Here is an 18,090-nt window from a genome sequence, read left to right as displayed (position 1 = left end):
TTTTGGATTTGGGTTGTAACTGTAGCTGTAATAACCCTAGAGATACCCATTCTCTCTCTTCTGGCTGTGAGGAAGACACCATAATCATCCCCATTTCATTCCTATTTTCTTGTAATTTCCTGCTGCAGATGCCTTGCATATGGCAGAGAAATCACTTTGAGCCATGAAGGACTTCACTGAAGGAAATCGTGTAATCTGCAGCGTCTCCCAGTTAATCATTGGGCTTAATAACTCATGAAATCATTCATAGTGTGACTAGGTTGCAGTTTCAATAAGCCTGCTGCCTAAATGAATAGGTTTGGGGTCACTGATCTGAGCATCAGGAATGCTGCTGGGTAAATTCTGTGTGTCATGCAGACATCAGACATCACAATTACAAATTGACCACACATAGCAGAGCCACAGAAGAGGTAAAATACAACCGAAGAAGGGGAGGATTTTCTATTTCCAATTACCTTTTAAGAATGCGGGCACATTGTGAATAGTTTAGATGAATATTTTGCATGTTGTGACACATTTTTCCATCATTACTCTTAATAATCTCAGCAGCTAGAGATGCTTGCAGTCACTTCAGCCGAGCAAATTGAAAATTCCCCTTGAATAATTTCAACTGTGTGTGTTTCACTTTTAACTCCTTCTTTCACTCTAAGTTGCCCCACATTTGATAGTTTTAATAAATTCATCAATCCATGTCTGGTGAACTATATCTTCTCCTCATTCTGCTGCTGTGGCATGAAGTAATGCTTAGTTTTCTTACATGGAACAACAAAAATGACCCAGTTTTGTTATTTACAACCAACACAAGTGAAGTCACTTGCAAGCAGATTACATAATGTTGAATTCATGTCATTGGGTAAATATTCATATGTGGTATATGGGACAATATGGCAACTCCTGTCTCTGACATCAGATGTGAATGTCTGTCTTGATCTTATTCTGTCCATCAGCTGACTCCTAGTCGATGACCCTTGACTTCTCCCCAGTGGCTGCTGTGACTGGTTTTGGTCTGGTGTTCGCAGACAGCTGATGTTCATTCAGTCTGTTGTCCAGGGCTCTCGTTGTCTTTAGGGTGTACCAGCAGAGATCTTACAGTGTTGAATAGTTTGTGGTAAGTGCTGACTCATTGTGACTTGAAGACTCTCAATGTTCTGACAGTCCAACCACATCAGGGAGTCCCACTGGGATGCTTCTAGTGGTCCCTGGATGACATGTAGACAAATAATGTGACATCTCGTTAAAATTTGCAGGCGTTCATGTGAAACAGTTGTTCATTTCCCACAAGTGATTTTAACATTATTCTAAATTGAACTGGAGCAAACATTACTCACTCCTACTGACTTGACTCTACAGTGAAGCTATTTTATATTGTTCTTGTACTGCAGGTCAACTCACTGCAGCATTTGATGCCTTGGTTAACATAATAATTTGTGGACACTTGACTCTTACACATTATTGATGTGTTGAGTTTGTGATGCTGAGTGTGGGGCATTTTGAGCTCACTAAAATACAAACAATTGAAAATGCAAATATGCCACTCAGAGGGTTTTGTGGATTGCGTATTCCAGTGAACGTCTCATATTCAAAAATTCAATATGAAATGACCTCCTCTCTATTATGTCTTCTGATTTCACCTCTATTGAGTCTGACTAAATAGTTCAAAATATCATGATTGAAGGTATTGATTTAGTGTTTTCATGCTCAACCTTTTGAAAATTTTAAATACCTGCACTTGCATGTATTGAAGGTCATGTTTTATAGCAAAGAAAAAGCACAATTATTACAACATAATAGCAGTGCAGTTCACATTTTCTGTTGGACTTAAAATGGACAGTTTTTAAAAAGGATCAAAATTGATGCAGCAGAACCAGAGATATCTTTTTATTGCATGCATTCTCCATCCTAGTCAAAACCTGGCCTACATTACCCACAATGCAACTCATTGCATCAATTTACTCAAATCTACAGATTTGGGTGTGTTATGCTAGTAGCGGTTAATGTAGGCTGGAGCTGCTAGCCTCCAGCAGAGATGAGCAGTGGCTACAGAGGTCTGGTTACCTCACTTCTTTCTAACTTCACATCCCCAGACTTTTTTACTTTTCAAAGTCTTGTAGTCTTCCACCCCACTGACACTCAAGTAACATCACTTGAGGCAATTTATCAGATTTTAAACAGATCCCTTTGGAGACACAAATTGCTTTTTCACATGTGCAGCAGTAGCTACTCTCCAACACCTGTAAACACACTTTTATGCGGAAAATCTGTGGAGTTCCCCTTTAAACTGAATTACTTTTAGGCTAACCAAATAAATAAATAAAAGATTCCATTTTTGAGTGGAAAGTCTAAGAGGCTAAACGACTGTACTCTGAGAAACTCCAACAGTCCTCAGCTAACGACTCTGCCTCTGTCTGTAGAGGCCTTAGACAGATTACCAACTACAAACTTCTTCCCCAAACACAACAACATCTCTCTCCATCCTGGAGAGTGACGTTAACAGGCTGTTCAATAGACATAACCCCCGCAAAGCAGCCAGACCGGACTCTGTCTCTCCCTCCACCCTGAAGCATTCTTCTGACCAGCTGTCTCTGGTGTTCACAGACATCTTTAACACCTCACTGGAGATGTGCTACATGCCAGCCTGCTTCAAACCCTCCACCATCATCCCCCTCCTCAAAACACAAGGGACCACAGGACTTAAGGACTACAGACCCGTCGCCCTGATTTCTGTTGTCATGAAGTTCTTTGAGCACCTTGTGCTGTCCCACCTCAAAGCCACTCCTGGACCCCTTGCAGTTCACCCACAGAGCCAACATATCTGTAAACTATGCGGTCAATATGATCCTCCACTACATCCTCCAGCACCTGGACACTTCAGGAACCTACACAGTCCTGTTTGTGGACTTCAGCTCCACCTTCAACACGATCATCCCAGTTCTCCTGCAGGATAAGCTCTCCCAGCTACACGTGCCTGACTCTACCAGCAAATGGAAAACAGACTTCTTGTCTGACAGGAGTCAGCACGTGAAGCTGGGGAAGAACATCTCAGACTCCCTGACCATCAACACCGGTTCCCCTTAAGGATGCGTCCTTTGTCCACTTCTCTTCTCCCTGTACACCAACAGCTGCACCTCCAGTCATCAGTGGGTAGGGGGTAGGGGGTTGACCATCTGGTGACTGGGTGTGGACAAACCAACCTGGAGCTCAGTGCTCTAAAGACAGTGGAGATGGTTGTGGATTTCAGAAGGAACGCAGCCACACCGCCTCTATCACCCTGTGTGACTCCCCAGTCAACACTGTGGCATCCTTCCACTTCCTGGGAACCATCATCAGCCAGGACCTCAGGTGGGAACTGAACATCAGCAGCCTCACCAAGAAGGCTGAGCAGAGGATGTACTTCCTGTGGCAGCTGAAGAAGTTCAACCTGCCAAAGTCAATGATGGTGCACTTCTATACCGTCATCATTGAGTCCATCCTCACCTCCTCCATCACCATCTGGTATACTGCTGCAACTGCCAAGAACAAGGGCAGACCTCAAACTTCACGCCACAAGAACAGCTTCTTCCCATCTGCAGCTGGCCTCATCAACAAGGCCCGGGACCCCCACTGACACGGATTCTATCCCACCCATAGATATTACATGTTATATTAACATAAAATCCCATAATCTTATATTTGCACATCTGTGATTTTTGATCTAACATGGTGCATTACATTAATGCAACTTGTAGTATTATTATTATTAATTGCACACTGCATGTCCTGATTACACTATGTACATTTGCACATTCCTGGTCAATATTTTGTACATTTCATTTCATTCTCTTCAATTTAAAATTGAAACCTGTAGCAGCTCTTCTCACTTAGAATATATTTTACATATTTTTACTGTAAAATCCTTTCTTTCTTTTTTATATTATTTAGGATTATTTAAGTTTGTGTATATTTTTGACTGTAATGTACCACAACACCAAGTCTAATTCCTTGTATGTGCAAACCTACCTGGTTCAGATTCTGAAAGAATTGTGGTACTAATTATACACAGTTATTTTAGTTCAGCTGGTCATTATAAGCAGAATTTCTAAAGGAAATCTGTAGAAAACATAATTGCAGCTGTACTTGAATAAATAAAATATGTAAAATAGAAATTATTAAAACATTTTATAAGAGAATTATAAAAGAGGGGGTTTGAACTCATGACCTCTAAGCTCTTGGCTACAGCCATGGCTATACACATACTTTTATGGGTTTTGAGATAACTCTGAGATTTCTATAACCACCCAGATACAACTGATGCAATTTTGTGCTACTGGAAGTAGGGAACACTTAATCCATAAATGTACTGTTGTCACGGGGACTTTTACTTTGATTGGAAATACTTCCAAAGAAAAGTGTTGTGATTTGGATCAAGTGGCCGTGAAATGAAATTACTACTACCTATTTAGTCTGATGCAAGTGTAATAGTACTACTAAATTCAGAAAACCTGTCACAATATCAGCTCTGTGTTCCCATCATCTGAAAGCTGAGGTGAACGGTATTTTCTCGTCTATGTCTGCCTCTTTCCCCACGAAAATGAGTCTTCGGAGACTCGAAGTGGGAAATTTACGCTGTGCATGTGAAAGCAGCACGACGATATGAGGCCCCTGGGAGCCCACTGGAGTGACGTGCAAGAATATGGGCGGGGCTTAAGCACAGGTGAACGCCGCACAGGTGTAAAGGTTGGGGAAATGTGCGTCCTGAAAAACAAGTTAAACCGTGCAGCGCCGCTACTCTGGCTTTTACCTCTCCACCGGTATGGCCCACAACTGCATGGGGAAGTGCGCGCCGTTATTCTTCCTCGCCATAGTCTTTGATGTAGCTGGTCTGGTTGTACTTCTGGTCGGGATTTTCGGCAACCTGAACGTAAACGGCCGGTTCTACGGGGATTTTCTCATCTACACGGGCTCGATCATTATTTTCCTCAGTTTGGTGTGGTGGGTTCTGTGGTACACGGGTAACGTCCAGCTGAACACGGAGAGCAGGAGGGGCTCCCTGGACATCACCTTTACGCACTGGGCCAGGAAGCTGTCCGAGAGGCTCTCCAAAAGCGGTAAAAAGTCCCTGGAAGTCGGGGAGGAGAAGAAGAAGAGCACAGGAAACGGGAAGGAGATGAACGGGACGGTGCGCGTTGTTGTGCCGTCTCGGATTACTTGGGAAGGCAGCGGCGGCGGAACGGTGTCGGGTCATGATAACAGAGGGTTTGATGGAGGGACTGAGTGCGCTGCTGCAGCTGACAAAAACGTGGAGTTGGGGGTGTTGAAGAACTCAGACGTGGCTCTGCAGGCAGCTGATGACAAAGCAGAGAGGCTTCTTTGACAGGAGACGGTGCGTATTTCAACCATCTATTCCACCCCCAAAAAACAAAAAAAAAACAACCCCCCTCCTCCTAATCACCTAACCCGGGGTCACCTCAACATCCTCCCTGTCTAGAGTCCATTATAGTAACTTTCTCACTGCTGTTGAGACTTTGAAAACCAATTTCCCCTAACCTACTTAATCTCCTGACACCATAACCTGTTACATTTTCTAAAAGTTAAAGCAAGCCTCTGAAAAATGTATGATCCTCTGAAAGTCTAGGCCTGTGGAACCAACAAACAATCATAATTGAAAGTCATAAATATTCAGTACCTGCCCTGGCTTCACCCTTTCTGTCAGTCTGCTGCTGTTTTGCTTGTCATTAGCTGCTCACTGCCACAGCTGTAATGCTTTCATCATTACTGTTGCATGGCAGGCCTCCCTCTGCTCTCACCCCATTCATAATTATGAAATGTCTCACATTATTGTCAGTGATCAGATGACACCCGCAGTGAAGCCCGTCCAGAGGAATGGGCACCCTCATGCAAAGCTGATACCCCCAGGACCCTGCCTGTTCACTCAGCTCATGAATATCTTTAATAATTTTTTTTCTCTTTCCCCGGCTGCTGTGAAAAGATCTTCAGTGGCCCGTGGCAGCTTTTAATTAATGAGCCTGACCATTTCTACTCACCTTCACAGTTCTGCATTATTTTAGCCGTCAGTTTGCTTGTAACCGGGTGGCAAGCCAGACACCCTTTGGGCCAAAAGGCGCAATTGCATTTTAATGGAACTCAGCAGTGCTTATTGATCCGCTGGAATGGAGTGCGGTAGGTATAAGGAAGTAGGCCTCCTCCAAATGCAGGGATCATATATAAGTCTGCCCTATGCACAGGCCCTCCATCCACCAGTTCCAGGTAGTTAATTTTAATAGGCCACAGCCTTGTTCTCTTATTATCTGACCTGACTAATGATCAAGAGATATGGAACTGTGTGAAATGGTGTGGTCAAAAGAACAAACACCTCATACTGAACAATGAAGCTGCACTCTTAACTGTAACTTTACTGTGTTACATTGGAGACAAAGGGGCACTGAGAGCAGGGCGGTATCAGGACACTAATCTCCTCTGTGTTCCTGAGAATTTATTCTTGTCGTAGTTTACAAGAAATAAACATACTTCATCATTTTATACTAGCAGAAAATACATATATGATACATGCACTGTCTGATGTTAAACAGATGGTGGATGTAGAATGCCACTGGAAAAGCAAAATTTTTTTCGGAACATTTAATACTTATTTTTTGTTATCCACAATTCTCCAAATTATTTAATGTCCCCCTCCACTCAAAAATGTGTATGTGAAGTACTGCTAGATAACTACTGTAAATTAGTTAGCCAGGCAGCGGTTTGCAGCTTACGTACGAACAAACAATACCTCAGGCTTTGACTGTTTATCTATATAGCCATCATGTGAATATTTAAAGTCCACCTTCACTCAAAAGTGTTTTTCTTCTTGTTCCTTCCATTGGATGTTTGAGTTTCACTATGCAGAGTGATGTTTGTGCAGAGTTTGACACTAGAAGGCTGTTTTCACATTCATCTGTTGAATTTAAGTGCACCTACGAGTGTGATTTGTGACGTCACTAGAATTTTGCAGGCCAATCATGATACATCCCATGATTTTTCAGTAAAGCATTTGAAATTGAAAATACTACATATTGATAGATTCTGGATTTTCCCATAATGGAGAAGTCATTTTAATGACTTTAATTAGGTAATTGGACTTTTCAAGTGGAAAAAACACATTAGACACAACTTTCTATTCAAAGCAGAGTATATATCTTAAAACAAGGCTGGAGGGGATCTTTTTTTTGCAACTGTAAGTTGCTCCACTGGATGGTGGGAGAATAGTGTACATTAACAGCACACTTATTATCGAGCACATCAAACATTACTTTGTATGCATACTGACTTTAGAGTATACTTAATTTTGTCATTTTCCCCACTATAAACACTCTACATACTCAAAACCTGCCTAGAATTGGTATGCAGTATATAGAATTAGGACACAGCTAACGTTTCAGAGCCTGTTTTTGGTTGGTCAGTACCGCAGTATTTATAAAATCTCAGCTACTTACTTACTGACAGCACATAATGTTAAGGGTTTTATCACTGGACAGGTCTCCAATGAACACAGGCCTCCACCTAAGGACAATATTGAAATTGTAGCGGCATTTGAGATGTTTATCACTTAGATTTGACAGTGGCTTGCATGGATTAATGTTGGAACAGTGAACAAAATGCTCAGGTGTTAAGCAAACACAAATTTCCTAACATGCATTAAATGGTGCTATTAACCATTGGGTAACATGGAGACAGATTAGCTTGACGGTTAAGTGATGATAGTCTTATTTGCACATGTATTCATGTTGTTGTGTAATGTCAATATAAGATTGTTAGCCGGTAATGATGGGTAGACTACTTACTGTAATGTTTCAATGCAGTTCAAATGTGAAGGAGGAAAATGTTAAAGGAAATGATTCGACATTTTGGGAAATGTATTTATTTGCTTGATTTATGAGAGTGAAATAAGAAGATTGATACCACACTTGCATCTGTGCGTGAAGTATGGAGCTGGAGTCAGTACATGGTTAGCCTAGCTTAGCATGAAAACTGAAAGCAGGGGAAAATACATTGTCATTTGTCAAGAAATAGACAGTTAATACCTCCCCCTAAAACTGGAAGACCTGGAAGACTAAGAATCTTCTACATTTGTTTTTGTACAGTTTAAACAAATCTTTAGAGTTGTTGGTAGGTGTATTTTTGAACTTTTGAAAGAGCTAGACTAGCCATTAACATTACATAAAGACAAAATCTCAACAGCACTTGGCAATTATGATTTTTTTTATTCAGCCTTTTTTTTTTTTTATTTATAAATAAAAACCAGTTTATAACCAATTTATAACCAGAGCTGAAACAAGAGTTGAGCAACAGAAAATCAATCAGCAACTACTAAAAATTGATCTTTAGACTTTCTGTATTTCTAGCCTCTCAATTGTGAGGATTTGCTGCATTTCTTTATCTCATGTGACAGTAAACGTAATAACTTTGGATTTCTGATTCTGATTTCAGCAACAAGCATTTTGAAGATGTTACCATGGGCTACCATTGGACATTTGTGATAGACAGTTTTTCCTTATATTCTGACATCTTATAGCCTCAAGATGAATTGATTAATTGAGAAAATAATGGGTAGATTAATCAATTATGAAAAATAATTGTTGAAGCCCTACGGAAGACACAACATTGGTTCTTTTGCGTTCAGATTTTCACTCATTGTTTAAAGGAGCTTACTCTGGTTTATGTGCTAATGCAGAATTGTTTAAAACGCAGTTTTCACTAAGACAATGTCTTCATACACTTTAATGTTCTTTAATCAATCCTTACTTCCCATACTGAAGCATAGTAGCCTATGGTTCAGTACATTTTCTACAACCTGAAAATATCCTCCCACAAAAAGATTTTGTTATAGTTGCATAAATCTGCTTCTTTATTTCAGGGATCTCAACTTGTTTATGTTATTGATGTTTTCCAATGATTTACTTTTATAAACACCATACAATTCAGAGAGGAAAATCCAATATCTCATAATTTCATGTAGTCTTTATCCTCCAAGCACATTACAAGAGCTGATTTTTAATCAGATACAGGGAAATGAATGGAATTACATCTTCCTGTAAGTCCTACAGAGCATATTAAAAAATACTTTAATCTCTGTTTTAATAATTGAGTTTTTCCTCTCCCTTATCAGTGATACCCATTGTTATTTGTGTGTCATTTGTTTTTAAACCTGTGCAAATAAGTTAAACCCTTTCTCTCTCTTCTTATTCTTTGCAGGTGAAGTCTGACTCTCTGGTTTGAAGGACGGGTGCTGCTTTCCAAAACTTCCAAAAGACTGAAAACCTTGAGCTAAAGTCACTTTTTTTTGAAAGACAATTTCTTAATCAGGGAAAAGCCCTGCATCCACTGTGGGCAGAAGGGCTGTGCACAGAGGAAGAAAAAGTCTTAAACATGTACATAGCAAATTTCTATTTTTATGTGTTGATTTTGTGGCAGATGTAAATTATTTTTCTTGGAATAAAATTTACAGATATTTGGACGTGGTGGTTGTTTGACTGTATTTGAGGGTGTGCCTGCACATACATTATAACTGATACTGTTTGATGCTAGATAACAACCCCACCTACAATACTGTCCTTCCATCCCTTTCCAGGAGATTTAACAACCGTTCACATTTGAGCTCATGTGAAAACTCTAATGACTGTCATTTACACTCGGCCTCACTCGGCATTCGTTACAACAGCCAGGAGCACTAATGAACCAAGTGGTATCATTGACCTTACCTGGGACTCCCCACCAGTCAGTTAGAACTGAAGAAGCCTCTTGAATAAGAGGCGTAACATCTTCAAGGATTTACAACCAAGTACAGTTGCCCTCGATTTGACCCTTCTTAGATAACCATGAACTGGATGACTAAGAATCTTCACAGATAACAACACCGTAACGCCCGTAAAATGAGTTGCGCAAGGGACAGTTTTCCTTCTCTTCCTTGTCTGGGTTCTACCTTTGTTGATATAGCTTTTATACACGACACAGGAAGTAGATTTTTCTCTCATCATCACTTTATAATGTCCATTTTTGTAGAGTGTACATAGCACCCTCCCACTGTATTATACCAAATCATGCAAAGAGGCCAAAATACAAGGCCAATATTTCTAGAAAATATTCCAAATCCACCTGTGGGCCTGAGATAAGGCCTGGATCTGTGGTTGCTGGAATGTAATATGTTAATGAAATGAAACCGTGTCAAAACACATCCAACGTCAGAGGCGGGAAAATCTCGAGTCATCATTAAGGAAACATATTTCTCCTCTGTCAGATGGTGTCGTGAAAAAAATGTGAGATGTAGATATAGAAAGGAATGTGACCTGAGTGTTTAAACTCTTCCTTGTCATCATCTCAGACTCGCAGGCAGCACCGAGAGGAGCAGGAGCGTTTTCTTCTGAATTTATTTCAACTCTGAATTATTTCAATTATTTCAACTATCATTTTTCATATGTACAGATAAAGTAAAAAGGTGGTGAATAATTGCTTAAACCTTAAGCACAGTCAACCACTCCTATCATGGATTATACTGCTTATCTGGGACGCTGCCTGCTGTTTTTCTTCATCGCAATCTTCCTGGATGCAGCAGGCCTCATCCTCTTCTTCGTGGGCGTCTTCGCTCCTATCAACTTCTGGGATTTCTTAGTCCTCACGGGACCCCTCCTCATCTTCTTCAGCCTGGTGTTCTGGATCTTCTGGTATCTGGGAAACCTGGAGGTGCCAGTGGAGGAGTTCCTCCCCAAATGAGACTTGTGGCTTCTTCATTTGCAGAACAAAGAACTTTTCTGACAACTAGTACTGGAAAGTGAAACCAAAGCTGCAGCAACAGGTGCAGATCTTTAATTTGAAATCATTAAAGTTGAGAGATTTTGTTTTTGATCATGTTTTCCTTTAACAAAGCTCTGTACTTTTCCCTTAAAGGTGATCATTCTCAGCTTCTGCTGGATCTCTCTGGTGAAGGATGACTGTATATTTGCTTCACCACCCAAAGAGACATGGTACTTGAATCTGATGGGCACCTGCACACTAAACACCTCAGACTGCTTTGTCATGATGATTCCATTCTGGGAATTTTGTGTGAAGATATATTAGAAGATATATTGTTATTTTGTCACCAAGTCATGTGAATTCTGGACATTTTCCCTGATCTGTTTTGTCACATTTTTTCCTTTCTTTATATTGGTTTTCTTCTAAGGTCGTTGTTCCCAATCAACAGTTTCTGTGGTGATTTTCCTGTTGTGAAATCTGAGTATTGCTCGTTCAGGCCATTCAGCAGAAAACCAGTTAAACTGGGTCCATTAGCTACTGGGACAGGGAATGCTCTCATTTTACAAGAATGGGTTAGTGTGAAGATGAAGGGAAAAAATGTTTCCCATCCATGAAACATCATAACGACATAAAAATATGGCGGTATCCAACTTTTGGAGGTTGTTTGTACAGATTTAGTCGTGATGCACGCGTATGTGTCTTGTGTATAATCTTAACATCAAGTATGTGGTGCAGCTGGTTTCTGTTACTGAAGCAGACACACCTTATTGACAGTGTGGCTGATATTTAAACTTTACACAATAATCCTCAGGCTGAACAATACCGACCACTAGAATAGATCTTCAACAAGATGAGAAACAAGGATACAATGGCGACAACAAAAAAAACAAACCATTTTCTAGAAAAAGTTTGACTTTTGATTGCTTTGAATTTACTAATACATATGCTTGAGATGGTGTGCAATGTTTGTTTTAAGGAGATAATTGATTTCAAAATGTAGTTACAGTGTCACTACCCTCATAAATGTCTTTGCCCAGTCCATATTTACTCTTGCTCTTCAGTTTCTGTTTCAAAAGCTCATGTGTTCTCAAGGAGTAGGCCCACAGATCCATTTAGCCTTGCACAAGACGAGTATTTGGAAATGTGTCAGCCGTACATTACTAATTCATAACTGCGTCCCCGCTGCTCAAACATCTCCACAAGAATTACTTGGTCGACATGTGATTCTGAGGTGTCACAATCCCTGTGCCTGGCTGTCTGTCTCCAGGGTTTCAGTTTCCACCTCACACCCAACTTGTCTTTCCATTACCTGTTGCCAGCCTGCTGTACAGTGCACGACCAACACGCACACATAAACACACCCACACCTGCCCTGGGTCAACTGAACATGACACTGTTCCACTCTGCGCTGCGGTGACAAAGGGGACAGGGATTAAGTTCTGTGAGACATGTCAGTGCAGTGTTTGGTTGTTGTGGTTCCTGCCAGCACTTCACACTACACACAACACAGGTCTGGTCTGATATTTGATGTGATGGTATTTCAGTCCAATGGTGGAAGAAATGCTGAAATATTTTACTTAAGTAAAAGCAGTGATACCACAGTAAGAATAATACTCCAATATTACAAGTCCTGCACAAAGTTGTAAAACTTAAAAACTTAAGTAAAATTACAGAAGTATTATGAGCAAAATTTACTTACTGTAAGCATCAAAAGTGCAATTATTCATAATGCAAAAAGGCTCCTTTCACAGTGTTAAATGTATCATATACTGTATATAATTGGAATTGTATTACTGATGCAGTAACATGTAATTTTGACTACTTTATACTCTGTTAGGTAGTTTAATCTGTAACAATGCATCATGTTACATTTGCTTATCATGTTTTGGATAAAAATCAGTTTGTCAGATAAATGTAGTGTAAAAAGTACAATATTTTATAAATATATTATGAAATTCTCAGATGGATTAAAAAAAAAGATGTTCAAGGCCTAAACAGGTGAAATTATCCAATATTAAACATAAAAGGTAAACATAAGAGGAAAGTAAAGGTTTGTGTAGCAAAATTCTGTTTTTTCCTCTCCCAGTAATCATCTCATGATCCTTCAGATTTATCTTGTGACTGTTTATGTTTGACCATGAGGTAGATAACCAGCTACAACAGACACACATCAATGCCTCCATATTAACAAACTAATCATATAACAGATACACATAATATATGTGTCACAGGTGACATTTTACTTTTAAGTTCATTTTGCTGAAAATACTTTTGTAGTTTTACTTAAGTACAACTGTGAACACAGGGCTTGTAATGGAGTATTTTTACATGAATGTATATACTTTTACTTAAGTAAAGGATCTGAATACATCTTTCACTACTGCCCTCTGAAATGTAGTGCAGTAGAAAAATAAAGTATATGGAAATACTTAGGTGAGGTACAAGTACCTCAAAAAGGTGCTTAAGTATAGAACTTGAGTAATGTACTCAATTACTTTCCAACAATCATAAAATCTAAATCTTTTCTCAGCCACACTGAGCAGCTAAAACAGGTTCAAAGGGACGTTAGCAGGCCTGTTGTGGTGAGTAAACCCACATTACTATTCAGGATCAGTCTTCTTAGACAGGTTTTGTTCTTTGAAATATCAGGTATCAGTTCTGCCAGTTTTGTCACCTGGTTCCACCCTCATCACAGCCACATCCAGTCTGTAAACCTGATATGGAAGTCTATTTTCTCTCCACATTCAAAATTCATTACTGAATTGTTCAGTTGTGTTTCCTGTAAATTAGCTCCTCATTTAATGATCTCATTTATCCACAGTTTCCCTTCCACTGAAGAGGTGCGAGGTTCTCAGTGGCTTAATGAGCTGCTAACTGGCCTAAAAGAATTTCATTAGTCTGGTTTCAATGGAGAGTTGTTGCGTGCTGTGCTGTTTTAGAGAAATATGTGCCGGAGGTCCACATGGATCCAAGAAAACCCCAGACTTTACATAAGTGTAGACCAGTGACGATCATTAAAACCACAATGAAAAGTTGTTGTTGTTTTTTTTACTTTGTATGATGATGCATGTTTACAATATAAATGATCTGACTTCAAATTTAGTTGAGAAGAAGTTGTCCTATTCTTACATAGATCAAATATCAGTATATTCCCTCCAGGGCAAGAGGACTGACTGTCATGCAGTTTGCAATACACATTGTCTGTTTACATAACCTTATATGATATGGGACCTGGAAATAATGCACCTGCTGTGTTTTGTTTTTTTAAGAGTTCATTGCTGATAGCAAAAATGAAGCCTCAGACATCCCTGCATCACAATATAAAAACAGCAGGTGGCAGCATTGGTCTGATGTTTCACTGCTGCCAAGAGCAACTCATGTAACACTTATACTCTTGTTATTTCTCCTACTATTACTCCTCCTTACAATAATAATAATCATAATAATAATACATCAGAGAAAGAGAAAGTTAGAATCCCAAAGATGATGGATACTTACTGAAATGACAAACATGCTGCCAATGTAAAGTATCTACATGAACACTTTGCACTGCACATCTGTCTGAGCTCACAGTTACATTTGACCCACATCAGTTGAAGAGTTATATATACAGAGGTTAAACCCTTAGTAATCTCTATCTGATGATGTCATATATCTTCCTCGTTGGAGATTTACCAGTCAATAGTAATATGAGAAGACTTTTATGTTTAATAGATCAGATGGAAGCTCTGTTTAAATATGTACATAATAATAGTTGGAATGTATTGTTTCCATCAGTCAATCGTTATACTATCCATATTTTAATGTGGTATGATTGGGATGAAATAATGTAATAAAATAATAAATGAAATAAATAGTTTTCCTTTATTTTGTTTGATAAAGTTTAAAGATGTAAACCATCATAAACCATCACACTGAACAGTATACAATACTGACAATATTACTATATATTATCTAAGATATATTTAATACATTGTATCTGTAATATTTATTATGTTATTTTATGTTATATTACATATAATCTCATATTGGCCTATATTTTATGGTATCAACTGAGCAAACTCCATTCCATGATGAGAGCCATGAAATGAGGTTGAAAGGTCTGAAAAAAATCTAGTAAATGGACCTTGAGTTAAGATTACTTAGCTAAAATTGAATTGTTTCACTCAAGTTTCACTACAGAAATATCACTCCACTCAGATGAAATTGAGAAAGAAAGAAAGAAAGAAAGAAAGAAAGAACGAAAGAAGCAAAACTTTGAAACACGTCGTTGTATATCTACTAAATCCGTGTGTGTTTCTGTGGAAGCAGCTGCACACGATCCATAACCATCATGTACACTGCATTAGTCCTGAATGTAGCTCAGTTAGATATGATGAAGTCACCGGCAGGGAGCACGTGTGACATGGCGCATGGGCTCTCTCAGTGCAGCACGTTTTGTGGAACATGGACGCTCGCTTGGTGAACACGCGCGCGCTGGCAGGAGAACACTGACAGCTTGTGGCGCCGCAGCACTGTGGCCATGTCAACACAGTCTGAGTGTTTTATATCCATTATTTAACACGACCTACACAAACACACACACACACACACACACACACACATACATATACACACACACACACACACACACACACACTCTGCGTTCACAGCGTGGTGGCTGCTGTACTACAGTTAGTAAACTAACCCGCTGCACAGAAACCCCGGCTGGACCTTTGAGGGGAGCAGGATTCATGTCAATATGAGTATCATATATCATTATTCTAACTACATTTTAACTACATAGAACAAATGTATAAAATCCATATTTCAAATTTAATACATTCGGATATAGGTACAACTATTTATTATACTTTTTTTTCATTTAGCAGAGAGGCTTTTGACCAAAGCTTCATATACAGTAGTTAATGAAGCACAGTCTTAGCCAAGTTCCATGTTCCACCTGCCACATGATGGCAGTCAGGAGAATGAAGTAACAAATAAGTGCCTAATATATTCTATTATCAATTGTATATTTTGATCTCTGTAACCTCTGTACAGGTAGTGGACATCTGCTTATTCTATACACTATATTCAGATCCTCTATTTAAGTAAAAGTAGCAATGCTACATGTAAAAATACTTTTAATTACAAGTAAAGGTCCTGCATTTAAAATCCTACTTAAGTAAAAGTACTGAATTATCAGTTAATTTACTTGAAGTAATATAAAGTACTCATGCAGAAAAATAAATACATTGAATGAAGTACAGTACATTATTAATGCTGATGTGTCAATAATAAATCAAATGTAAGCAGCATATAACTGTTGTAGCTGCTGGCGGTGGAGCTAGTTTAAACTACTATATATAGCCTACAGTTAGGTAGTGTAGTCCATGTGGTTCCCAACGTAAGGGCTGGGCCCCTCCCAAAGGTCACAAGATAAATCTGAGCCAAGAAGACAAAGTCCTGATGTACTCATTTGTATTTTCATTTTATGGACTTTTTTTTTTTTTCATCTGTTTTTTTGTGACCAGTCATTTATTTGAGACCATGTGAGAAGTTTAAATGGGATTGTTTTTGTTGAACTGTTAAGAACTTGTAAACATCTGAAACATGAGAATGAGCCCCAGCAGGCACTGAGTTTTTTGTAACGGGTCACAAGTCAGAAAGGTTGTGAATCACTGGTTTAATGTTAAACAATACAGTTTAATTTATAAACTCATCATATGATATTTCATTTAAAATTTCAACCTGAAATGTAACTAGTAACTAAAGCTGTCAAATAAATGTAGTGGAGTTTAAAGTACAATATTTCCCTCTTAAATTCAGCAGAATATAAGTATCAAGTAACATAAAATGGGAACAAGTACCTCTAAATTGTACTTAAGTATATGATATTAAGTACTTAAGTTAATAAACTTAGTTCCAACACTGGCGAAACATGTAAAATATGTTTTCACATGTTTTATGGATATTTCACTTGTGTTAGATGATGTTGCTTTTCACATATGCTTTTCAGATATTCCTCATGTGAGACATTACACATTAAAAAAACAAATTCTCATGTAATATCTCATTGTGAGACAGTATTTCAGGTTGGATAAATTCACATATAGGCAAATGTGGTATTTGAACATTTCTCATGTGAAATGCCATATTGATCATTTGAATGTGGTGTCATATGATATTTCACACATTTTGTAAGCTTTTCAAATTTGTATATTTAATTTTTCTTTGTTCTTTGGCTTTTTGTTGATATGTTGATATGTGAGATCACATACCATATCATGTCATATAATATATCATATATCATATCATAAATATACTGTATGTTTTATTTTTGTGGTTTAGTTTGTTTTAGTCTGCACTGTAAAAGCATCTTTGAAAGCTCTAGCATAGGTGGGTTAGTTCATTATGTTGACACATGTTGACCAAAGAGACCCATAACTACCACTGAGGACACTGAGGTCTCCACAATTAAAAACTTACATATGGTGGGTAGTTTATAAGCTGATTCCAGTACTTTTAGAATCAGTATGTTTATATTCGACCATTTTAGGCCAAATGAATAGTAAATAAATAAAGACTTCTATATTTTCTCACTAGAATGTCAGTCCTGACAGTGTTGAGAAAGCTTTGAAATAGTATTTAGACCTTCATGTTGGTAAATAAAATTTACAGAAAGTATAATCTCAATAAATAAAATATGAAAAATCATTAGAGGCCTTCTTTTTGGTTCCTGGTCAAACATTAACTGAGTGTGGTGGTGGTGGTGTGGGAGACTCATCACCTAAGAATGTCTGAAAAAATCCTGGTTACGACCATACATGGAACCTCGTCAAGGATTCCAGTTTGGGGACCAGTGATCAGTTCAACTGTCACATCACTTGTTCTGCTGTTGCCCCGTAAAATGAGACCTTTTCATTGGTACTGACAAAATGACAGAGTATGCTGTTCAGCCAGTAGTGTATATATTTGCTGTGGTGTTTAGCTTGCTGTTTTAGCTGTAGGTGTTCTGTATGTATATCTTACATTTGTATGCTGTTGCTGTTTGCTGCTGCTAGTCATCTATCTATTGTTGTTGTTGTTGTTGTTGCAGTTGCTGTTCTGCTTCTCTGTGCCCCACCCCACCCTCTTCCCTCTCTCTCTCAACCCAACCGGTCAGGACAGACGGCCACCTACCTAGAGCCGGGTTCTGCTTGAGGTTTCTTCCCGTTAAAGGGGAGTTTTTCCTTACCGTTGTCGCCAAGTGCTTGCTCATGGGGGAATTGTTGGGTCTCTCTCTCTGTAAATGAAAGAGTATGGTCTAGACTTGCTCCATGTGAAAAGTGCCCTGAGATGACTTTTGTT

At 38.8% G+C, this 18,090-nt stretch overlaps 1 long non-coding RNA gene across 1 annotated transcript; it reads right to left on the bottom strand.

Annotated features, from left to right (window-relative positions):
- Positions 1-650: 650 nt before the first annotated feature.
- Positions 651-8,236, bottom strand: LOC122971988. Its single transcript, XR_006399611.1, has 2 exons — positions 5,663-8,236; positions 651-1,199 (listed from the first exon to the last, which is right to left on the bottom strand). It is a non-coding gene; the product is annotated as an uncharacterized LOC122971988 (long non-coding RNA).
- Positions 8,237-18,090: the final 9,854 nt, after the last annotated feature.

This window comes from Thunnus albacares, chromosome 20 (genome assembly GCF_914725855.1).
Source record: "Thunnus albacares chromosome 20, fThuAlb1.1, whole genome shotgun sequence".
In the NCBI taxonomy this organism is placed as follows: domain Eukaryota; kingdom Metazoa; phylum Chordata; class Actinopteri; order Scombriformes; family Scombridae; genus Thunnus; species Thunnus albacares.
Note: the sequence above shows the minus strand (reverse complement) of the source record. Positions and strands in the feature narration are given on the sequence as shown.